The 26,461-nt window shown below is 42.2% G+C and overlaps 1 protein-coding gene across 4 annotated transcripts in view; it reads left to right on the top strand.

Moving 5' to 3' along the window:
* Positions 1-26,461, top strand: part of LOC115202909 (protein BEAN1) — a 59,642-nt gene that overhangs the window by 11,738 nt on the left and 21,443 nt on the right. The gene's annotated exons all lie outside the window — the stretch shown is intronic.

The following is a 26,461-nucleotide window of genomic DNA, read 5'->3' as shown; positions in this document are numbered from 1 at the left end:
TCCCATCCCAAGTCACAGTCAGGGAGCAACAGTGGCATCTCAGCCCTGGAGGCTCCTTTCAACACTGAATGTGAAAGGAGGGAACATCACTGCGACTATCAGATCCATTATAACCCATCCATCAACCAGCCAACCAACAGAGTCTGTCTACCACAGGGTGTGAGAATGACTTCTTACCACCCACTAGTAACATGCAGGCAACTGGTGAAATTCTAAGATATTATCACACACAGAAGCTGTTATATGGGCCTGGCATGGCTTGGCTAGTATGTGTGGTATGTTCTTACTGTAGTATGTATAAACAGGTGTAGTACAGATATAGTATCTTCATTTGATCACTCTGTTGTGGCTGAGTATTTTCCTTCAAATTCAAATAAGCCTCGTGATAAATATATTCACAGAAAACCAGCAGTTCCCTTTCTTTCTCACTCACTCAAACGCACCAGACAGAATAAATGCCCTACTACTGTAGGTCCTGCTACTGCGACATTCAAATGTACTAAAATGTATCTGAAATTCAGCCATATGCATCAACAACCGTAGTTTTATATATTCTGAACAAAAGTATAAACGCAACAATTTCAAAGATTTTACTGAGTTACTGCTCATATATGGAAATCAGTCAACTGAAATATATTCATTAGGCCCTAATCTATGGATTTCACATGGCTGGGAATACAGATATGCATCTGTTGTTCACAGATGCCTTAAAAATAAGTTAGGGTCGTGGATCAGAAAACCAGTCAGTATCTGGTGTAACCAGAATGTTGTCCCATTCCTCTTCAATAGCTCTGTGAAGTTGCTGGATATTGGCGGGATCTGGAACGCGCTCTCTTACATGTTGATCCAGAGCGTCCCAAACATGCTCAATGGGTGCCATGTCTGGTGAGTATGCAGGCCATGGAAGAACTGGGACATTTTCAGCTTCCAGGAATTGTGTACAGATCCTTGTGACATGGGGCCGTGCATTATCATGCTGAAACATGAGGTGATGTTGGCGGATGAATGGCACGACAATGGGCCTCAGGATCTCGTCAAGGTATCTCTGTGCATTCATATTGCCATTGATAAAATGTAATTGTATTCGCTGTCCGTAACTTATGCCTTCCCATACCATAACCCCACCGCCACTATAGGGCACTCTGTTCACAACGTTGACATAAGCAAACTGCTCGCCCAAATGACACCATACACGTGGTCTGCGGTTGCGAGGCCGGTTGAACGTACTGTCAAATTCTCTAAAACGAAGTCGGAGGCGGCTTATTGTAGAGAAATTAACATTAAATTCTCTGACAACATCTCTGGTGGACATTCCTGCAGTCAGCATGCCAATTGTATGCTCCTTCAAAACTTCAGACATCTGTGGCATTATGTTGTATGACAAAACTGCACATTTTAGAGTGGCCTTTTATTGTCCCCAGCACAAGGTGCACCTGTGTAATGATTATGCTGTTTAATCAGGTTATTGATATGCTACACCTGACAGATGGATGGATTATCTTGGCAAAAGAGAAATTCTCACTAACAGGGACGTAAACAAATGTGTGCACAGAATTTGAGAGAAATAAGCTTTTTGTGCGTATGGAATATTTTTGGTGTCTTTTATTTCAGCTCATGAAACATGCGACCAACACTTTACATGTTGCGTTTATATTTTTGTTCAGTGTAGCTTAATAATAACACAAGATAGATATTGGTCTACGACATAGAAGTGTACCTGAAATGCAGGTGTAGGCTGCACCTAAACTATTCCCAATTGTAGCCTATGAAAATAGAATGTTAGAATGTTTTACTTTTTTGAGAATAATCAAATCCTCCTGCAGGATTATTTTACTCCTGTGACGAAACTGGTCAAATTAAGATCCAACATCTGTATGTGAATATGAGAGTTAGTGTGCTTTTGTGAACTGAACTGTGAGTGTGCTTTCCGCTGTAGATACAGTGTCTGGTAATAAGAATTTAACCTTTATTTAACTAGGCAAGTCAGTTAAGAACAAATTCTTATTTACAATGACGGGCTACCAAAAGGCAAACGGCCTCCTGCGGGGACAGGGGCTGGGATTAAAAATAAAAATATAGGACAAAACACACATCACAACAAGAGAGACACCACAACACTACATAAAGAGAGACCTAATACAACAACATGACAACACAGCATGGTAGCAACACAACATGGCAGCAGGACAACATGGAAGCAGCACAAAACATGGTACAAACATTATTGGACACAGACAACAGTACAAGGGAAAGAAGGTAGAGACAACAATACATCACGCAAAGCAGCCACGACTGTCAGTAAGAGTGTTCATGATTGAGTCTTTGAATGAAGAGATAAGAGATAAACTGTCCAGTTTGAGTGTTTTTGCAGCTCGTTCCAGTCGCTAGCTGCAGCGAACTGAAAAGAGCAGCGACGCAGGGATGTGTGTGCTTTGGGGACCTTTAACAGAATGTGACTGGCGGAACGGGTGTTGTATGTGGAGGATGAGGGCTGTATTAGGAATCTCAGATAGGGGGGAGTGAGGCCTAAGAGGGTTTTAGAAATAAGCATAACCAATGGGTCTTGCGACGGGTATACAGAGATGACCGGTTTACAGAGGAGTATAGAGTGCAGTGATGTGTCCTATAAGGTGCATTGGTGGCAAATCTGTTGGCCAAATGGTAAAGAACATCTAGCCGCTCGAGAGCACCCTTACCTGCTGATCTATAAATTATGTCTCCGTAATCTAGCAGGGGTAGGACGGTCATCTGAATCAGGGTTAGTTTGGCAGCTGGGGTGAAGGAGGGGCGATTACAATAGAGAAAACCAAGTCTACATTTATCATTAGCCTGCAGCTTTGATATGTGCTGAGAGAAGGACAGTGTACCGTCTTGCCATACTCCCAAGTACTTGTATGAGGTGACTACCACAAGCTCTAAACCCTCAGAGGTAGTAATCACACCAGTGGGGAGAGGGTCATTCTTCTTACCAAACCACATTACCTTTGTTTTGGAGGTGTTAAGAACAAGGTTAAGGGTAGAGAAAGCTTGTTGGACACTAAGAAAGCTTTGTTGTAGAGCGTTTAACACAAAATCCAGGGAGGGGCCAGCTGACTATAAGACTGTATCATCTGCATATAAATGGATGAGAGAGTTTCCTACTGCCGGAGCTATGTTGTTGATGTAAATTGAGAAGAGCACAGTATGGAGGGTGTTATATGTCCAGGAGTTTGGGAACATGTGTGTGATTCCACCTAGTAGAAAAGAGTGATCATATCAGACACACCCCAAACTGCTGTGTCAGTTCAGGTATCAGCAAACATCTCCAGTGTGAGCCTCAGCTCTAACAGGCTCCTGAATTCCTGCTTTCATGTGTCAAAGCCGGCAGTGCCCTGCTCATAAATTACCCACGAGCCCCTGTGTGAGTATCATACCCACCTTCTGGCTACCTGGTTTGGCAGTAGGTGAGTGGTAGAGGAGCGAGAGGCTCCGGACATCCTCCCTCACTCCACCGGTGATTTGACATGACTACTTAATGACTACCTCAGCCAAGGGCCCGGAATCAGACCTGACGTTTGCTCAATACAACCGGAAGCCGCTCTACTTAGCGCCTGCCGACTAAACTGATCTGCTGCAGATAACTCACAAACGGACCAGAGAGACAGAGGCAGTACTACATGTACAGCCCTTCCTTTGTCATCAGCAGAACCACATCCTGAAGAAAAACACTTTGTGGGGAGAAGCATCCATGATGCCGCTTTCGACTGTAACACCAGAGTTACACTAGTCATACACCCTTATGTTATAGTGATGGGGGGAAAATAATTGGTACAGTTACATGTTTGGAGATATTCTTTTTGAAGATGTATCGCTTTGACAATATTGCAATATTATTTTTGCGCTAGTCGGCTGCACCAAAACTCTAGTATTTGTCCTTCAAAGCTTGTTCTTCATCTTCTTTTTAAATAGGGAGACAATTTGTTATCAACACTCCATGACTGATCAAAACTTGTTTTCCCAAGTCTCTCCCTCGTCCATCTGCAGCAGACATATGGTGAGCAATATGTTTGGAACATCGAATCGCAATGAAATCATAGTATCGAATCGCAATATACATCGTATTATCACTTAAGTATCGCGATAATATTGTATCATGAGGTCCCTGGAAATACCAGCCATATTATGTTATACTAGGGATAATGTGTTTCCATAGCAACGGCTGACAGTAGGACTTGTGAAGAGCAGAATCAACAACCTCTGCATCATCAAAACAGTTGCTTTGTGAGATGTTAAAGTTCACAGTTTGCCATTGTTAAGTAAACGCCAGCTGAAAAGTACCAGTGGCCTGGCTTTGGCCCCAAGTGAGAGCAAGTCCGCCGGAGCCATGGCCCAGTGAGACAAGTGCCGGCCCACATAGATGGAAACAGAAAAGTCTGAGCCTTTTGGGTAAAACACTGGAGTAAAATCCTTTATGGAAATGCACCATGAGTGAACTGCTATGTCTTTGGTCTAGTTTGTACTTTTCAAAAAGGGCATGGAATGTTACCAGTACACCTGTATTGTGTTTCCAATTATCCCTGGTGCCACTTAGCAACACTTCCAAGGTGTACCAGTGGCACTCCCTTTACTGTTGGTTGTTTTGTAAGTAGACCACATGTTGGCTTTTGAAGCGCGAGCTACTCACTACAATGTGTGTGCTTTGTAGTGTGACTATGATCGATTTCTGCTCAGTGAAGCAGGCTCTACCTTACGTTAGAAGAATGGATTGCGGGGAAAAGCATTTCTAAAAGCCTATGGTGCTTTTCCACACAGTGCTGTCCATCCCCCAGACTCGTCATACAGGGCCATTTCTTCCCAGTGTCTGTCTTCATAAGACTTCCCCTCACCCCCTCATGGCATTGAAGGAACACGTTTGTGCTCAGAGGAGAAAAGCTGTCACCCGGCAGAGACAGGGCAATCCTTTCACTCGTCCCCTCCACAGTCCTCTCCTCTTCTCTCACTCTTCTTTATTTGCCTGTCTTTTTTTCTCCCTTTCTTCTTCTCATATGTTGCAGTCTTTTGGTAAGCGCTGTGGACATCTGACATGTTTTCTTGTTAATAGAAGAGGGAATTGTGGATGTGTCCCTGCCTGTCGCTTCTGTTATCCCCGTACTTAGGGTTGCAAAGGGAAGGTATATTACTGCAAACTTTCAAAGTTTACCAGTAAACTACCAGAATTGTGGTATCTTTCAAGGATTTTGTGTAATCTATCGCAAGACTTCGGTGGCCCTTTTGGGTACTTCCGATTTGTACAGGTGTCTGTAATGATCTCTGGCCCTCTGTGTGGCCTTGTCACATGTAAAATGTATGAAATAATTAAGTCGATTTTTTTTATTGACTGACAGAGCTGTAAAACATGATCCTAAATATATACCGTCAAGTTAGTGAATATCACTGGTGTTTATTATGAGGTTTTCAGCATGAAATATCCTTTATATTTTTTTCACACACTTTTTTTTTACTTTACTATGTCAGTTTGTTGTCGCTATTTTGCCTTCAAACTGGTGGCAGTTGTGTCAATAGTTGGAAGAGTTTCATAGTTAATTGAAATAACGCCATTGTTGATCAGATTCTTTTTTCATTGGTTAAGCTATTTTCTCTTGAACCATTCGGTCTATCTGCTAGAAACTCATGGACGATATGCATTTAATATTTTTTTTTACTATATATGAATACATCTTTTGAAGTTATTGAAGTATAAATTGCCAAAGTCACGATAGATTGTCATAGATTTTCTGTTAATTACCAAAATTATTGACGATTCTGGTAGCTTTGGTAAACTGCCACTATCTTTGCAAACCTACCTGTGCCACACGGGACACACTCAGGAAAATAAGCAAAGAGTTGTGTCACCTATTAATGCAAGTGATAAATCTGTGTGAATGGGAGTCCCATGGTGGATCCTGTGTTGCTTGTAGGAGGTATGGAGGCTTGCATGACGTAAGACATGGAACTGCCATCTAGTGGTAGTCAGTGTTCTGGCCTGGGATATAAGCCTGTCTTCCAGTACCAGACTTGTTTATGTCCTGCTCAGGGGATACCTTCATCTTTGGAGATGAAGTTGGGATTTTGTTGTTATTGAAGTCTTTGATGGATTGCTGATTTATAATAAGGAAATCTAATATTGAATCCAAGTAAATCAAGAACACTCTCATAGTCCTTTTCATTCGTAAAACCAATGCATATTGTTAGAGGTGGATGTAGAGCTAGATCTTTTCTTCTTTTTAATATTGTAATATTTCAGAATTGAAATAAATGAATATAGATATCCTTGAAGTCAGAGCAGAAATCAGCCATCTGCAAAATATCTCTGCTCTTCTCTGGCATACAATAGGTTAATCTTCTAGACACATACAAGGTGGACATTTGTTTTCCTCGTCACGTTGAGAGAATGCCCACCACGTCAGGGAGGCCTGTGATCATTGAATGCAGGGAGAGGAGTCCTTATATGGCTATCCACATAACCGTGTACCTCTCATACTGGGTAATACACATGCAAACGCAACAGCCTTCATCTTCTCCTCACCTGCACAATGTACTCAGTGGTGGATGTCCCTTATATATATTCATAGCGCAGTCATCTTCAGTACAGTTACCATAAGACATCCAGACATTCTCTTTGCGTCAGGCTGATGTCTCAATGTTGTGCTCCCTCTAGCTTATATAGAGTCTATAGACTTATTTAAAGCAGGCCCTGTCATCATCTATCAGTATCATAATAGTCACCTTAGATCCAGTAAGGTTTCACATGGGTAGACAAGCACACGGCCAATTGATGCACAGGATGTGGCCTTGGTATGTACCGTACATGTCAGGACAACATGGGCCTAAGCGTGATTATCTTGTATTGAGGTCATACGGGAACGTGCCGTGTGTACTGAATAACTTCCGCTGTTGTTACTGTACTGTATGTTCGTCATGTCCCACCGAATCAGCTCAGCGTCGACGTATCGAACACGAGGAACCGCATTGGACTTTTTCCTCACAAGGTTGTCCATTCCAACGCGATATGTGATAGATATGTTGAAAGGGCTACTCGGTGAAGTGTGAATTGTCTTGTGAAGAATTGACAAAAGAATCTGCGAAACACTTCCACGTGCCGTGTGTTAAGCGTGATCAGCACCTGCTTGGGTTGGTGCTGAAGATGTGTTAATTAGCTGTGGTTCGTCTTCTGTGTTAAAACATTTTTTTTAAATCCCCACGGAATTTACGCTGTGGTTATTATATCTTAAATCTGTCATTTGAGAAAATAATGAACTTCATAAGATGTTCAGAGACTTGTTTGTTTGTGTTATCCCGATCTCTCCTCTGAGAGAGATAGAGATGCTGGTTGTGTGTCATTTTAATATTGTTCGGTTCGTACCACACTGTTTTGTATTACGCTCCTAGCGGCGATGCTGTTCAACTCCTGTTTTTTTCTAGCATCTCCTGAGAGTAAAGCCTCTTGAGTTCCTCTGTCTAACCGGAATAATGTGCCAGGAAAGATGCCCTCGCTCGGTTTTCTTCTCCCACTCTCTCTCCAGCTGGGGCCTGCTAACCCCACAGGGCGCACAAACATCACACATACACAATTTATAACAATCACCTCTCCCGCTCTCTCTCGCTCCCTGTGCCCCCCCCCCTCCTCACACACACACTCTCTTCTCTTTCTCTCTTTTTCTCTCCGTCTGTTCCTCTCTCTCACACAATCACACTCACGCACCACCGTTCATATTTCCGGAGTTATATCATATTGAGGTTGATACCGTCGTACAGTGGACAGTTCCACTGTTTGAGAACACCAAAGTCCTCTGAGAAATATATAGTGTGTGGGTGTACTACTTGGCTTCGTCTGGATTGCAAAGCACTTGAGGAGGAACGGAATGATATTGTGAATTTAAATCACAGGGAGCTTTATCGATGGTCCTGTTTAATGTTCAACGGAAAGACAGGGCAGGGGGTGGCAGGATAGGAGTGGAGTCTTATGGGAGCGAACATAAAGACAGTGAGAAATGCGTTCTACTCTTACGAATCTTGATCAGGGAGTACACAACTGTCATATAAACACAAAAGGCACCAAGGGAACAGACTACCACCGTTAGCACTATTATCTGAGCACGAGGAGAGAACATTTGGACTAAATGTGGGCTATAATTATTGTAATCTGTGGTACAAAACTGGAATGAGTCCTGTGTGAGAAAGGGAGGGTGGATGAGAAAGAGAATGGAAAGGGAATGGTGTGTTCAATACCAATGCAAAGTCAAAGAAATAAAGATGAAACGGTAATGATCGAGAAAGTCATAAAAATGTGTTAGAGACGTAGTTATGCCAAATTGAGATTAAGAGAGTGAGGGAGCGAGGGTACATTGATTATATACAGTACGCAGCCCTGGTGTTCTGGACTGGTGTGACCCTCTGCATCGAGTGAGCAGGCTGTGCGCTCTCTGTGAGGTCCTGTGTCACGGGCCCAAGGGCAGGTTTGGAGAAGGTCAGCACGATTTACTGCTGCATGGAGGAGCAGCAATCAAACACAATCAAAGTGCTCCAAAGACCCAAGCCCTGACGATATGCCATTCACTCAGCTAAACAGCAGACGCACACGTACGTACACACTTGCTCACTTTCTTTCTTTCTTTCTTTCTTTCTTTATTGCTCTCGCTCACTCTCGCTCAATCTCGCCCACTCTCACACACACATACACACAAACCCAGCTTCACCTAAGGCATTCTCTGGAGAAGCCTCCACAACACATCCTGTATCATGCACATGGGCAATATGACGTCCCAGACACGTGTCTCCCAATGTGAAGCACAGCCAGCTGGATGACCCAAGGCATCCATGGTGCATTGGCTACAGCACTGGGCCCTGGAGGCCTGGCCATGTGGCACTCTGCTGCTGCTGGTGCTCTCAGAGATGTCTTTACAGGCACAGCACTACAAAATTCATCACTTCCTGGATAGTAGGACTGAGCTCATACTGCTGAATTCAGCAGGACTACTAATCACTACTACCAATTGGTAGGTGCATAGTGTCGACTAGGAGTTTAGCAGGTGTATTAATTAAACAACAAAATATAATCCGACACTTAACTATTTGGCACAGTCATGGCCCTCTCCAGTATGTGAGATTGTGAGCGCAACAGCGGAAATTTGCTCTAATGATGTTTCTAAAAAGGCCTCTTAATGACAGGGCAAAGGCTAATGAGCATCTCTGTTTTGGGCAGTGAAGAATCACGCTAAATTAAGAATGATGCTAACCATGCCCAGATGCTTGATACACAACAAGAGTTGTCTTCTTTTCTGAGTGAGACTTTGACTTGACGCCTTCAGAAATATCAGGCTGTATATACAGTTGAAGTCGGACGTTTACATACACTTAGGCTGGAGTCATTAAAACTCGGTTTTTCAACCACTCCACAAATGTCTTGTTAACAGACTAGAGTTTTGGCAAGTCGGTTAGGACATCTACTTTGTGCATGAGATATTCACACCCTTTGACTTTTTCCACATTTTGTTGTGTTACAGCCTGAATTTAAAACTGATTCAATTTAGATTTTGTGTCACTGGCGTACACACAATACCCCATAATGTCAAAGTGGAATGTTTTTAAAAATTCTTAAAGATGAATTGAAAATGAAATGCTGATATGTCTTGTCAATAAGTATTCAACCCGTTTGTTATGGCAAGCCAAAACAAGTTCAGGAGTAAAAAATATTGCTTAACAAGTCACATAATAAGTTGCATGGTGCTTAACATGACTTTTTAATGACTACCTTGTCTCTGTACCCCACACACATACAATTATCTGTAAGATCCTTCAGCCGAGCAGTGAATTTCAAACCGATTCAACCACAAAGACCAGAGGTTTTCTAATGCCTCGCAAAGAAGTGCACCTATTGGTAGATGGGTAAAAATGTAAAAAGCAGACATTGAATATCCCTTTGAGGATGTTGAAGTTATTATTCATTCCACTTTGGATGGTATATCGATACACCCTATCACTTCAAAGATACTTCCTAACTCAGTTGCCAGAGAGAAAGGAAACCGCTCATGTCACAGGATCCAACGAAAGTGGCGCCCCTCCTCGGTCGGGCGGCGCTCGGCGGTCGTCGTCGCCGGCCTATTAGCTGCCACCGATCGTTGTTTCTGTCGTTTAGTTTTGTCTGTCTGTTCCGCACCTGTTTTGTGTTGTCATTAGTGGGGATTTATTTAAGGTGTGTTTTCAGTTGGGATTTTGTGCGGGATTGTTGATTGTCCACTCAGGACGGTGGTCCGTGTTTTATTACGGGTTTGTTTTCTGACAGTTTAAGGAAGAGAGGATTTACCGGGTTGCGCCCGTGCCTTTTTTGTGCCGCTAATATACACTGCTCAAAAAAATAAAGGGAACACTAAAATAACACATCCTAGATCTGAATGAATGAAATAATCTTATTAAATACTTTTTTCTTTACATAGTTGAATGTGCTGACAACAAAATCACACAAAAATAATCAATGGAAATCCAATTTATCAACCCATGGAGGTCTGGATTTGGAGTCACACTCAAAATTAAAGTGGAAAACCACACTACAGGCTGATCCAACTTTGATGTAATGTCCTTAAAACAAGTCAAAATGAGGCTCAGTAGTGTGTGTGGCCTCCACGTGCCTGTATGACCTCCCTACAACGCCTGGGCATGCTTCTGATGAGGTGGCGGATGGTCTCCTGAGGGATCTCCTCCCAGACCTGGACTAAAGCATCCGCCAACTCCTGGACAGTCTGTGGTGCAACGTGGCGTTGGTGGATGGAGCGAGACATGATGTCCCAGATGTGCTCAATTGGATTCAGGTCTGGGGAACGGGCGGGCCAGTCCATAGCATCAATGCCTTCCTCTTGCAGGAACTGCTGACACACTCCAGCCACATGAGGTCTAGCATTGTCTTGCATTAGGAGGAACCCAGTCTGAGGGGTCTGAGGATCTCATCTTGGTACCTAATGGCAGTCAGGCTACCTCTGGCGAGCACATGGAGGGCTGTGCGGCCCCCCAAAGAAATGCCACCCCACACCATGACTGACCCACCACCAAACCGGTCATGCTGGAGGATGTTGCAGGCAGCAGAACGTTCTCCGCGGCGTCTCCAGACTCTGTCACATCTGTCACATGTGCTCAGTGTGAACCTGCTTTCATCTGTGATGAGCACAGGGCGCCAGTGGCGAATTTGCCAATCTTGGTGTTCTCTGGCAAATGCCAAACGTCCTGCACGGTGTTGGGCTGTAAGCACAACCCCCACCTGTGGACGTCGGGCCCTCATACCACCCTCATGGAGTCTGTTTCTGACCGTTTGAGCAGACACATGCACATTTGTGGTCTGCTAGAGGTAATTTTGCAGGGCTCTGGCAGTGCTCCTCCTGCTCCTCCTTGCACAAAGGTGGAGGTAGCGGTCCTGCTGCTGGGTTGTTGCCCTCCTACGGCCTCCTCCATGTCTCCTGATGTACTGGCCTGTCTCCTGGTAGCGCCTCCATGCTCTGGACACTACGCTGACAGACACAGCAAACCTTCTTGCCACAGCTCGCATTGATGTGCCATCCTGGATGAGATGCACTACCTGAGCCACTTGTGTGGGTTGTAGACTCCGTCTCATGCTACCACTAGAGTGAAAGCACCGCCAGCATTCAAAAGTGTCCAAAACATCAGCCAGGAAGCATAGGAACTGAGAAGTCGTCTGTGGTCACCACCTGCAGAACCACTCCTTTATTGGGGGTGTCTTGCTTATTGCCTATAATTTCCACCTGTTGTCTATTCCATTTGCACAACAGCATGTGAAAAATATTGTCAATCAGTGTTGCTTCCTAAGTGGACAGTTTGATTTCACAGAAGTGTGATTGACTTGGAGTTACATTGTGTTGTTTAAGTGTTCCCTTTATTTTTTTGAGCAGTATATATAGTTGCAATATCGGGAATGTGTTTTTCCCAGGCAGTCTGTCTGTAGCGCCCTGTACCTCGGGGTTTTGTTTTTTGTGTGTCAAATTATTAAAAGGACACTCAACTCCAGCACCTGTCTCCTGCATCTGATTCCGCCTTACACCAGTCCAAGTCAACTGTGACAGCTCAGGGATTTCACCATGAAGCTAATGGTGTCTTTAAAACCATTAGAGGCTAGTGGCTGTGGTAGGGAGATCAACAACATTGTGAAATAATCATTGTGAAATTATAAGTGAAATAATATGTCTGTAAACAATTGTTGGAAAAATTACTTGTGTTATGCACAAAGTAGATGTCCTAACCGACTTGCCAAAACTATAGTTTGTTAACAAGAAATTTGTGGAGTGGCTGAAAACGAGTTTTAATGACTCCAACCTAAGTGTATGTAAACTTCCAACTCCAACTGTATAGTTTTGGCAAGTCGGTTAGGACATCTACTTTGTGCGAGACACAAGTCATTTTTCCAACAATTGTTTACAGACAGATTATTTCACTTATAATTCACTGTATCACAATTCCAGTGGGTGAGAAGATTACATACACTAAATTGACTGTGCCTTTAAACAGCAGAAAATGATGTCATGGCTTTAGAAGTTTCTGATATGCTAATTGACATAATTTGAGTCAATTGGAGGTGTACCTGTGAATGTATTTCAAGGCCTACCTTCAAACTCAGTGCCTCTTTGCTTGACATCATGGGAAAATCAAAAGAAATCAGCCAAGACCTCAGAAAATGAATTGTAGACCTCCACAAGTCTGGTTCATCCTTGGGAGCAATTTCCAAACGCCTGAAGGTACCACGTTCATCTGTACAAACAATAGTACGCAAGTATTAACACCATGGGACCACGCAGCCGTCATACCGTTCAGGAAGGAGACACGTTCTGTCTCCTAGAGATGATCGTACTTTGGTGCGAAAAGTGCACATCAATCCCAGAACAACAGCAAAGGACCATGAAGATGCTGGAGGAAACAGGCACAAAAGTATCTATATCCACAGTAAAACGAGTCCTATATCGACATAATTTGAAAGGCCGCTCAGCAAGGAAGAAGCCACTGCTCCAAAACCGCCATGAAAACAGCCAGACTACGGTTTGCAACTGCACATGGGGACAAAGATCGTACTTTTTGGAGAAATGTCCTCTGTTCTGATGAAACAAAAATAGAACTGTTCGGCCATAATAACTATCGTTATGTTTGGAGGAAAAAGGGAGAGGCTTGCAAGCCGAAGAACACCATCCCAACCGTGAAGCACGGGGGTGGCAGCATCATGTTGAGGGAGTGCATTGCTACAGGAGGGACTGGTGCATTTCACAAAATAGATGGCATTATGAGGAAGTAAAATTATGTGGATATATTGAAGCAACATCTCACGACATCAGTCAGGAAGTTAAAGCTTGGCTGCAAATGGGTATTCCAAATGGACAATGACCCCAAGCATACTTCCAAAGTTGTGGAAAAATGGCTGAAGGACAACAAAGTCAAGGTATTGGACTGGCCACCCATTAACCTACACTGTGATATATGGCCCTTTATTGCCTTCAGACCTTTCTCTGCATTAATACTGACCTCAGCCCTGACCTCAATCCTATAGAGAATTTGTGGGCAGAACTGAAGAAGCGTGTGCGAGTGTTACGCCCCTGAAAAAGGGGAGAAATAATCACGAGAGTGATACGGTATTGTTTCCTCAACGAGAACTTTTACTGTAATCATTTTACCAAAGTAACACATTTTACAAAGGTAACACATTTTACAAAACAACAGATCTACAGGAAAGAGCTAGTGTTGTAGGGTACAAGGCTTATTCAAGTCACAACCGTATACACTAATTCACTGAAACATACACTCATTTCAATATAACTGTCAAGCACAAAGCTTTAACTCAGTAAACCATAACTCAATTTATCAACAGTCAATCAAGTGTTTGAAAAACCCTTATACACATAACACCGCAACATATCTTATTAGCAACGCACATGTTCATTCACATGTTCATTCACGATCGACATAAAATGGCAGCTACTCTCAGTACGAAGCTAGCCTTAGCTGCAACCGAGCAGGGCTCACATTACTCTGCAAACGTAACTCTAACTTTCTCAAGATGTTACCAAGACACACCTTAAACACTCTTGACATGTTAGCGAGTTATTACATTTAAATGACTCAGTTTTATCATCAATATCGTACCTGAAAAAGGGGAGAAATAATCACGAGAGTGATACGGTATTGTTTCCTCAACGAGAACTTTTACTGTAATGAGGAAAAGACCGCGATTTCCCCGTGAACTTAGGTGGAGACCAGAGCAATCGGTCTCAGACTCATGGATTAAAGAGCATTTAGTAGATCACAGATTAACACTTTTCCCCTTCAATTAGGCACCACAAAATAAAGTAATCAATATAACGTTTACACATTCCTTTTACAATTCTTACCTTTTGTACACTTGATGGATTTTAACTTTAACACAATTATATGAATGTTATCAATCTCTATCAACTAATACAGAATGCATGATCTTTTTAACCTTAGATGTTTTAAGATCCTCACATACTATGAACTTACTAATACTTTTTAATGTATAACAGGATATGAGTATTTCCTTTAACCTGTCACACGAGCAAGGAGACCTACAAACTTGACTCATTTACACCAGCTCTGTCAGGAGGAATGGGCCAAAATTCACCCAACTTATTGTGGGAAGCTTGTGGAAGGCTACCCGAAACATTTGACCAAAGTTAAACAATTTAAAGGCAATGCTACCAAATACTAATTGAGTGTACGTAAAGTTCTGACCCGCTGGGAATGTGATGAAAGAAATAAAAGCTGAAATATATAATTCTCTCTACTATTTTTCTGACATTTCACATTCTTACAATAAAGTGGTGATCCTTTACCTAAAACAGGGAATTTTATGTCAGGAATTGTGAAAAACAAGAGTTTAAATATATTTGGCTAAGGTGTATGTAAACCTCCGACTTCAACTGTATGTATCTCTCTCTCTCTCTTTTTCTCTCTCACCCTCTCTCTCTCAATCAGATATCATATCAAATGATTCAGTTATTATTCAAGGGTGTGCTGTTTCAATTCATCACTGATCTAGTGATTGATTTTGATGTCTCTACTCTCTGCTCATTTATTTTCCCTGCTGCCTTCTTTTAGATGAAATCAATCTTTATAAAGCACCAGCTCGGGGGAAAGAGTCCCGGGAAAGCATTGTGTAAGCAGTCCCGTGAATCATATATAACCATAATGAGTTGCCCTGTAGAATAATCCCATTAACCTACACTGTGATATATGGCCCTTTATTGCCTTCAGACCTTTCTCTGCATTAATACTGACCTCAGACGTGTTACAGATCAGTATTAATGGAAGACTGGACTTTGTTTTGACACGCCACATACACTGTATATGTATTACCGGTAGGATAACTTCACTTCTCCTCTCAATTAGGAGGAGAAACCCTAGGCTGGAATTTCCCCCCAATCAATCAATTTAATATATCTGTTCATTTATGGTGCTGTAGTGTAAGACAGCCTGCAGAATCATTATATTTGCATAGCTAGTTCACTCCCAAATTTACAGGAGAGGTGCAGCAAGTAGTCCCTTGTTTTGATGCCATCGTTGCAGTGATGTCAACGTGCCCGCTAGCCAGTCAGGATGCCCAGCAAACCAAAATTGGTTCTGTGAGTGTTCCCAGAACATTCAATAGGTTTCCCCCAACATTACAACACAAAGACTATGCAGTTGTGTTGATGTTTATACAATGTGTGTATAAAACATTCACCTGATGTTGGTAGAACATTCCCAGAACAAATGTTATTACATTACCTGGAAACCTAATAAGAACCTTGGGGTAATGTTCTGTGGTGGCTGTTACAGATGTTGTGCACAACATTTTAGTGAGTGTTAGAACATTCCAAGGATATTTCATTAAAAAAAAAAAAAAACATTATTTGAATGTTTTTGGGATGTTATCATCCTAATGTTAGATAAAACCCAAACTAAAACGTAATGGGATATAATGTCGTGGGAATGTTCCGTGTTTGCTGGTTGGGTACTGCAGAGATGCAGGCAGCTACAGTACAATGCCTTCAGAAAGTTTTCAGACCCCTTAACTTTTTCCACATTTTGTTACCTTACAGCCTTATTTTAAAATGGATTAAATAAATAAAAACACTCAGTCTACACATAATACCCCATAATGACAACGGAAAAACAGGTTTAGACATTTTTGAAAATGTATTAAAAATAAACAGAAATACCTTATTTATATAAGTATTCAGACCCTTTGCTATCAAAGTCGAAATTGAGCTCAGGTGCATCCTGTTTCCATTGATCATCCTTGAGATGTTTCTACAAGTTGATTGGAGACCACCTGTGGTAAATTAAATTGATTGGACATGATTTGTAAAGGCACATACCACACACAGTTGACAGTGCATGTCAGAGCAAAAACCAAGCCATGAGGTCGAAGTAATTGTCCGTAGAGCTCCGAAACAGGATTGTGTCGAGGCACAGATCTGGGGAAAGGTACCAAAAAATGTATGAAGCATTGAAGGTCCCAAAGAACACAGTGGCCTCCATCATTCTTAAATGGAAGAAGATTGTGTTAGGTTCTAAATGAGCCATATAAAATATCACAGACGCTTAATAAAGCTCAAACCAAGTTTATTCCCCCATTGGGTCATACAGCTGCATAAGACATAGTCACACAAGCACTGATATTTAACCCTTTCTCCTATGCTGAGTCTCCTCATACACATCTGAACAGCCAATGCATCTCTGTTACAAGACAGAACCTTAGTGATATCTGTTCTTCTTCACTTCATCTGACCTGACCTTTGCCCCAAATTCCTCGCTCCTCCCCAACTCACGGCTATCATGTTGACTCGTACCAGACTGTGTCTTTTTTCCTCCCATAGGATCCCTGATGGCTAACAATAACATATCTGGACAGAATGTAAACGTTATACATTCCCCTCTCCCTCAGTGACATGAATAAGTATATTTCATATTTTTAGAACCCAACAATCCCTCCTCTTGAACATTAGCTTCCTACTGACTTAAAAATGAACAAACAATGATAATAAAACATGAACAAAAAATGAAACATGATTAATATTCACAGTGAGGTTTACAAACGCAGAGACGTATGGCCTCTGTTCTATAGTCACATCATGCACACTCCTATTTCCATTTCTCATCGTGCACTGATAATAACATGTCCGCTGGAGCTGTTGACTTCTCCCATTCAAACGTTCTCCTTCTGGTTCCTAAGAGAGTGATAGCACAAGACTTGAAAAGCAAAAAGAAACACAATACATAGCAGTTTTAATAATGTGTTAAACTATGCACGGTATTGTATGCAAAGAAAAACCAAAAGTTTGATAACATGACAAGTCCTATTCTCTCTTCACCCGCCTATGCCTTCAGGGTACTCTTCTACTGGATTTGGCAAAAATGATGATCCTAAAAATAAAAAATAAACTTGTGCTTTCACCCAGTTTCCCCGTCAGACCACAGGCTCCGAGAGGTGTTCCCAAGCCATGTCATTCTCACTTTGCTCCCCGTCTCCTTCCTCCTCCATGGCCACCCGATATATACATGCAGTGGCCTTAATCAACTTTACCTCATCTTGAGGTAACTCGGCACTGTATATACGTTTCAACATCAATACCCTCAGAAGATGATATCCCAACAATGCTATTAAAGTAACTCCTGCTACTCCTAACACTGCACATGACGCATACTTCACAATACCTCTCATTTGCGCCGTAGTCCAGTTCCATGCTGTTACTATAGCATCCTTCGCTACTACTACCTCTCCTTCAGTTATTGTCCCTTCACCGACTGCTGTGAGTATAGTTACGGCATGGAATCTGTCCCCTGCTCTTCTACTGTGTGTGGTTCACAGATAGATCTAGGACTGACCCTTTCATATACTCCTACCCGGGCCCCTTGCCACCTATCTCCATTGACCTTATGTGTTCTTCTACAGTCTATACCTCTGGATAATACTCTCTTGTTCTCAGGTTAGATCGGTCCCAATCTTCTGGGAGATATGTCAAGCGTTTGCTGGCTGTTAGAAATGGGGAAGAGATTAATGATGTTGGAATAGTATGCAACCTAACAAAACTTTGAGTCACAGGTTTCTTGAAAGTTGACAGTAATGTCTGATGTGCCGACACTATCTCTGCTACTCTCACCATGATCTGGGTATGTGAAATGTTCAATTTCATAATAGTCTCTATATTGTGCACAGTTAACTGTCTCCCTCTCCTACGAGCTATCTCCTGTAACAATATACATTGAGTGGTATCATCCCCAGAGACTATCACCCCAACCTTAATCTATGAGCCCCCACAGATCTCCACCCCGTCACATTCCATCCCATTTAACAGCCCGATGTAAACATTCTGTCTCAAACACAGGCCTTGTATGACCCTCACCTCCTGCAACAAATGCATTTGCCCATATCTCATTCCGTCTAACCCCCATAACACAATAGTCACTACTCCTTTTTTATTTTACCAGGTAAGTTGACTGAGAACACATTCTCATTTACAGCAACAACCTGGGGAATAGTTACAGGGGAGCAGGATGAATGAGCCAATTGGAAGCTAGGGATGATTAGGTGACCATGATGCTACAAGGGACAGCTTGGGAATTTAGCCAGGACACCGGGGTTAACACCCCCTACTCTAACAATAAGTGCCATGGGATCTTTAATGACCTCAGAGAGTCAGGACAACCATTTAACATCCCATCCAAAAGACAGCACCCTACACAGGGTAATGTCCCCAATCACAACACTGGGATATGGACTGACCAGGACCAACCCTGCTTAGCTTCAGAAGCAAGCCAGCAGTGGGATGCAGGGTGGTATGCTGCTGGCTACTCCTAATTCACTTCTACAGTTATAAACATACAGTTGAAGTCGGAAGTTTACATACACTTAGGTTGGAGTCATTAAAACTCGTTTTTCAACCACTTAACAAATTTCTTGTTAACAAACTATAGTTTTGACAAGTCAGTTAGGACATGTATTTTGTGCATGACACAAGTAATTTTTCCAACAATTGTTTACAGGCGGATTATTTCACTTATAATTCACTGTATCACAATTCCAGTGGGTCAGAAGTTTACATACACTGAGTTGACTGTGCCTTTAAACAGCTTGGAAAATTCCAGAAAATGATGTCATGGCTTTAGAAGCTTCTGATTGACTCAAATGATGTAAATTAGCCTATTGGAGGTGTACCTGTGGATGTATTTCAAGGCCTACCTTCAAACTCGGTGCCTCTTTGCTTGACATCATTGGAAAATCAAAATAAATCAGCCAAGACCTCAGAAAATAAATTGGAGACCTCCACAAGTCTGGTTCATCCTTGGGAGTAATTTCCAAACACCTGAAGGTACCACATTCATCTGTACAAACAATAGTACGCAAGTATAAACACCATGGGACCACACAGCCATCATATCGCTCAGGAAGGAGACACTTTGTCTCCTAGAGATGAACGTACTTTGGTGCGAAAAGTGCAAATCAATCCCAGAACAGCAAAGGATCTTGTGAAGATACCTGGAGGAAACAGGTACAAAAGTATCCATATCCACAGTAAAACGAGTCCTATATCGACATAACCTGAAAGGTCGCTCAGCAAGGAAGAAGCCACTGCTCCAAAACCGCCATGAAAACAGCCAGACTATGGTTTGCAACTGCACACGGGGACAAAGATCGTACTTTTTGGAGAAATGTCCTCTGGTCTGATGAAACAAAAATAGAACTGTTTGGCTATAATGACCATCGTTATGTTTGGAGGAAAAAGGGGGAGGCTTGCAAGCCAAAGAACACCATCATGTTCTGCAGGTGCTTTGCTGCAGGATGGACTGGTGCACTTCACAAAATAGATAGCATCATGAGGAAGTAAAATTCTGTGGATATATTGAAGCAACATCTCAAGACATCAGTCAGGAAGTTAAAGCTTGGCCGCAAATGGGTCTTCCAAATGGACAATGACCCCAAGCATACTTCAAAATGGCTTAAGGACAACAAAGTCAAGGTATTAGAGTGGCCATCACAAAGCCCTGACCTCAATCCTATAGAAAATGTGTGGGCAGAACTGAAAAAGTGTGTGCGAGCAAGGAGACCTACAAACCTGACACAGTTACACCTGCTCTGTCGGGAGGAATGGGCCAAAATTCACCCAACTTGTTGTGGAAAGCTTGTGGAAGGCTACCCGAAATGTTTGACCCAAGTTAAACAATTTAAAGACAATGCTACCAAATACTAATTGAGTGTATGTAAACTTCTGACCCACTGGGAATGTGAAGAAAGAAAAAAAAGCTGAAATAAATCATTCTCTACTATTATTCTGACATTTCACATTCTTAAAATAAAGAGGTGATCCTAACTGACCTAAGACAGGGACATTTTACTAGGATTAAATGTCAGGAATTGTGAAAAACGGAGTTTAAATGTATTTGGGCTACGGTGTATGTAAACTTCCGAATGTACATTCTCAAATCAATTAGTCAATTTCCACCAATCCCTCATTTGGAACAATGATCACTCTTGTGTTCCACGACACCTAAAAACAGATTGACTTGAACAAGGAAGAGAGAAAATACATGTTTAATAATTTCTCACCACTCTTGATGCGACTAAGACGGTGGAAAGAACCATCCATCCGTTATGTTCTATGCCCATGGGATGCTAGTCTCCATGCCCGTCTCCTTCATTTTCATCCTTGGGTGTCAACGCAAGACACAGACTATGAGCCTTGTATGCAATTTATTGTACCGTATCATCCAGCAATCCATATGTATTGATATGCTTTAACATTAGGATTATAAAGACATTGTAAAACAAAATCCCCTTCATGGTTGACTCAAGTTATCATCCAATCATGACACAAGGCAAGACCCAGATGCAGACACAGGAGGCAGATGGTTGGAGTCTTACAATGTTTGATAATCCAAAGGGGTAGGCAAGAGAATGGTCGTGGACAGGCAAAAAGGTCAAAACCAGATCAGAGTCCAGGAGGTACAGAGTGGCAGACAGGCTCGTGGTCAAGGCAGGCAGAATGGTCAGGCAGGCGGGTACAAAGTCCAGAAAAAGGCAAAGGTCAAAACCGGGAGGACTAGAAAAAGGAGAAATGCAAAAAGCAGGAGAACGGGAAAACTGCTGGTTGACTTGGAAACATACAAGACGAACTGGCACAGAGAGACAGGAAACACAGGGATAAATACACTGGGGGAAAATAAGCGAGGGGGTGGAGACAATCACAGGGACAGGTGAAACAGATCAGGGCGTGACAATCCAGTGAGTTCTCTAATAACCTCCCTCTCGGAGGACACTTAAAGTTAAGGTTTCTAGAGAGAAAAACCCTCCCTAGACCCAATAAGTTAGAGCAGTGCACCCACCCCTCACAGTTTGAGAGTAGCGCTCTCTCTCGCTTTATCCGAATCATAATTAAAACATTTTATAAATTATCCAAGCCAAATTTAGAATGACAGTCCTTAGTGCTTTACTTAGAGTCTATCACTTTTATTCAGGCTTCTCAACCTAGCACACATCATCACGGTTAGAATGTACATTTTCAAACGGGACCTTTGATTGCCAGTAATAACTCTTCTCATTACAACCCCCATTTGTCACTGTTTACCTGTTACGAGTGGCATGGTAATGAAAGATCGGTATCTCAATGCATTCATAGTCTAAATTACTAGGAATTTCGCAGTGTGCATTCCTCCTCAATAAACCTGACACCCCAACTAAACAATTACGGGCACGGTTGACCACCCCACCTTCTCCCGGCACTTATCTTTCTAGCGTGTCTTCATGGGTTCTTCTTCAGATAGTGTTATAGTTCATCTTCCCAACGGCACATATGTAACTCATGCCTGTCACAGTTGATGGCCCTTGATAATGTCCCGATATCATTATCCACATACATTTTTTTAAATCCAAATACACAAGTCTCTCACCTGTGCCGCCACCACCATTCTGTCTGGTCCATTTTTCCCACCAGTACTCCACGAGCATGAGAGAAGTTTGAACGGGATCTCTCTCCATGCTGACGACCACATGCGCGGTCTCAGGACTCATGACGCCGTCCTGCCGCCCGTACCCAGGCTCGGACTCAGGTCACAGATATGAGTGTTAAAAGTCACGGTCGTATTGAACGTCTTTGTCGCTCGTTATCCAACTGGCTAGGGAGGTTTTTGAGGTTCACACACTGTTCGTGGTCAAATGATCCCTTCCATGTATTAAGACACCATCTGACGCCACCCTTGCCATTACTCGAGAGAGGACGGAGCAAAACAACAGTTTAAGACACTTCTGAATCTGGATATCCAGACCATCCATTCACCGTATGATTAATTATTACATTCCCAATTTTCTTAATACCATTATCTCTAAGACAAATGTCAAAGAGCTAAACAACATACTGTTACTGTTGAAACTTTTCAAACTTGGTTCATACTCCCTTATTTTACTGACGACCTCTCCGAAGAGTTACCAGATCAGGGAGTTAGAACTCTAAACCATGGGGGAAATACCAACAATCCGGCAGACCCAATCTGGTGAAATTTGTATCGAAACAAAGACAAAAATGAAATCAGCAATACACATATCACAATCCATTTGGAGTAACCGTCACCCTTATTAACATATTTTTTTCCTTCTATATGCAGACTGAACAAAATACTTTAGTGTATTTACCAAAGGACCGGGCCCCAGGGAACTGGTAATTTCCCCTTTGAAAACATAATTCACATTGTGATTCAAAAACACTGCATGTTAACTCAATAAAAAACAAATTAGAATAACCAATCAACTTATAATTACAACTCTTGATAACTCCATAAGGAAATAATGGTATCCCATAAGGTATAAGGTAATGGTAAAATAGACTAGAGACTGATGTCCCTCCTTTATATTCTAATTTAATCCCACCTGTCTCGATCATCTCTAATAAGATTGATCAGGCCTTACCAGAGGGAGCCCCTTTGGATACTTTTATACTTAAAAAACTGCCGAATTTCACTAACTGCTCTCCCCAAGACCACAGTCTGGAAACATTCCAAAGAGAGATATTGAAACCCCCTCCTCTCCTGGAAAAGAGTGTACATTTTGTTTGCATTCACCATGCTGCATCTTAATCAGCAATCCAAAAGTATTAATTACAAGCGAAACGTGATAATGGTAAATCCACTGTACTCACTCCAATCATTAAATGTATTTTTTTATCCACCCCATTGTTTATGTATCCCTTACTTGGCATGTACTACCCTTAGACACTGCGACATTATCTCGCCACTGAGTCTTACGATTCCCTTGTCTCTTTTCCCCACGATTCTCCATAACCACCGCACCACAATGCACTTCATGTTCATGAACCCACATGGCATGAACTAAAAAAGTACATTTTAGGTTTGGTAACCCCAATGCTAATTTCTCGTGACCCCTCCTCCCTTTCGTCCATTCTATAAATATATTTCAGAATAAGACGACATAAAATGTACATATATTTCAAAATAAAACAACATAAAATGTCTCACGAGATTAAACCCCCCCCAAGGATTTCTTAGTTTACAAAGAGTGTTTGGCCAGATCATTTTTATTTGTTACTTCTTTAGAATCCATTTCCATTTCTCCTAGATTCTTCAACCCGAAATACTTTTTCCTGCATTAATTTAGCCAATTTCTCATCATAAGGAATCCGCAATATTTGATCCCTGGCATCTACTAAAAAGTTGTGTAAGACGTGATCTCATCAGTCTTCCTTCACATAGAAAACGTAATTTCTATGAACCATTATTGATCTAACCCCACTGCTTTCAGGAGTGTTTGCTGCTGTTGTTTTGACAAAGATGCAAATGCTTGAATTGCAGCATCCCCCCCGAATGCAGCGGGTGCAGTAGTCTCCATTACCACTCTATACTCATTCTTCCAATGACCAATAGTCCCACATATAAAACAGGGAGCTAACCCCCTGTGCCTTAGCGCAGGCTCGCTACCCTTTCCTCTCTGTTTCTTTGTCCTACCTTGGCCATTGAGACCACAGTTAATGACTTCCACTGGGGCAGCATTATCCACTCGTACATCTGCGGAGTAAACGGAATTAGCTTCCTCTCTCCACGCCGCTTGTACTATTTCATCCCAGTGAGAATGCTGGTCCACCACCCCCACAATTGCTGTTTTGATTACAGGTTTCAAACCTGCCATCAAAGCTGACATACAACTTCTATCAATGTACTCACGTACCCAGTCTTTCTGCAGCTGAGTACATCTACTAATTCCGGGTTAACCGGTTTGTATTTTTTGTTGATAGAATGCTGATATCAAAACGCTGGTATATTGAGCTTTTGATTCTGGTTTTATGTCAATGTGCCAAGTCTCAATTGCCTCCCTGAATTCTCTATTAGATTGGAATTTTCCATTAGCCGGGAAATGCTGACCAATTGTATCCAGTTTGCAAAATTTTCCCCATATTCGAGCCGAATTGGTAGAATGCTCATGCGCTTTTTTCAGCGCCTCTATGGCTCTATTAAACTTCTCTTCCTCTAGCTCCGCTTTACAGGGAGCATCGGGTCCACTGGTCACCATTTCAATAGTTATTATTCTGACGCTTCCCTGGACGGCGTCCAAGGTGTTTCGATTTCTTCATTCCCATCTCTAATACACACCTTCTATTAACTATTTTCCAAGGTAGAGCTACCCACATCCCCAGGAGAATAGTTAGGGTATGTGTGCCTATTAATTTGTCACGGCACTTAGTACCTTGTATTAGAACCAATACTATAGCGTCTGCAAATGTATTACTGGAGAATACGGATGACCTAATGTCTTATTTCAGTGTTACACCTCAAATATCACTGTTGTTGATAACACACATTACCAAAATTGTCTTCCTATTTCCACATAATCTGTCATGGTTCCCCGCCCCAATAGGGCATAAACCAACCTCTCTCCTTATTGCTACTGCTAATATACTCAAATCATGTTCAAACAATGGGTCATACAGCTGCATAAGATAAAATACATATTCACACAAGCACTGATATTTAACCCTTTCTCCTTTGCTGAGTGTCCTACATATCTGAACAGCCAATGCATCTTTGTGGCAAGACAGAACCTTAGTGATATCAGTTCTTGTTCACTTCATCTGACCTGACTTCTGCCTCAAAGTGCTCACTCCTCCCCAACTCACAGCTGTCATGTTGACTGGTACCATACTGTGTCTTTTTTCCTCCCATAGGATCCCTGATGGCTAACAATAACATATCTGGACAGAATGTAAACATTATACATTCCCCTCTCTCCCTCAGTGACATGAATAAGTATATTTCATATTTTCAGAACCCAACAGTTGGAACCACCAAGTCTCTTCCTAGAGCTGGCCGCCCGGCCAAACTGTGCAGTCGGGGGAGAAGGGAGGTGACCAAGAACCCGATGGTCACTCTGACAGAACGATAGAGTTCCTCTGTGGAGATGGGAGAACCTTCCAGAAGGACAACCAGCAGCACTCCACCAATCAGGTCTTTATGGTAGAGTGGCCAGACGGAAGCCACTCCTCATTAAAAGGCACATGAAAGCCTGCTTGGAGTTTGCCAAAAGGCACCTAAAGACTCTCAGACCATGAGAAACAAGATTCTTTGGCCTGAATGCCAAGCGTCCCATCTGGAGGAAACCTGGCACCATCCTTAGAGTGAAGCATGGTGGTGGCAGCATCATCCTGTGGGGATATTTTTCAGAGGCAGGGACTGGGAGACTAGTCAGGATCGAGGGAAAGATTAACAAAGTAAAGTACAGAGAGATCCTTGATGAAAACCTGCTCCAGAGCGCTCGGGACCTCAGACTGGGGCGAAGGTTCACCTTCCAATAGGACAACAACCCTAAGCACACAGTCAAGACAACGCAGGAGTGGCTTTGGGACAAGTGTCTAAATGTCCATGAGTGGCCCAGCCAGAGCCCAGACTTGAACCAGATTGAACAACTCTGAAGAGACCTGAAAATAGCTGTGCAGCAACTCTCCCCATCCAACCTGACAGAGCTTGAGAGGATCTGCAGAGAAGAATGGGAGAAACCTATAGCATCATACCCAAGAAGACTCAAGGCTGTAATCGCTACCAAAGGTGCTTCAACAAAGTACTGAGTAAAGGCTTTGAATAGTTATGTATATGTGATATTTCAGTTTTTATTTTTAATAAATTAGCAAACATTGCTAAAAACCTGTTTTTTCTGTGTCATTATTTGGCATTGTGTGTAGATTGATGAGGGAGAAAAAAAACAATTTAATCAATTTTAGAATAAAGCTGGAATCCTAACAAAATGTTGAAAAAGTCAAGGGATCTGAATACTTTCATAAACAGCATGAAGATGTAGACTACTGTGCTAGATCTTCAAATCAACACACAATGCTCACTGTGGATTAAAATATTAACATTGATTATGATCTACACAAATATTTTATAACCTCAATTATGGCAGGAA

Source organism: Salmo trutta, chromosome 12 (assembly GCF_901001165.1).
Source record: "Salmo trutta chromosome 12, fSalTru1.1, whole genome shotgun sequence".
In the NCBI taxonomy this organism is placed as follows: domain Eukaryota; kingdom Metazoa; phylum Chordata; class Actinopteri; order Salmoniformes; family Salmonidae; genus Salmo; species Salmo trutta.
This window is presented reverse-complemented; position numbering and strand designations above follow the sequence as displayed.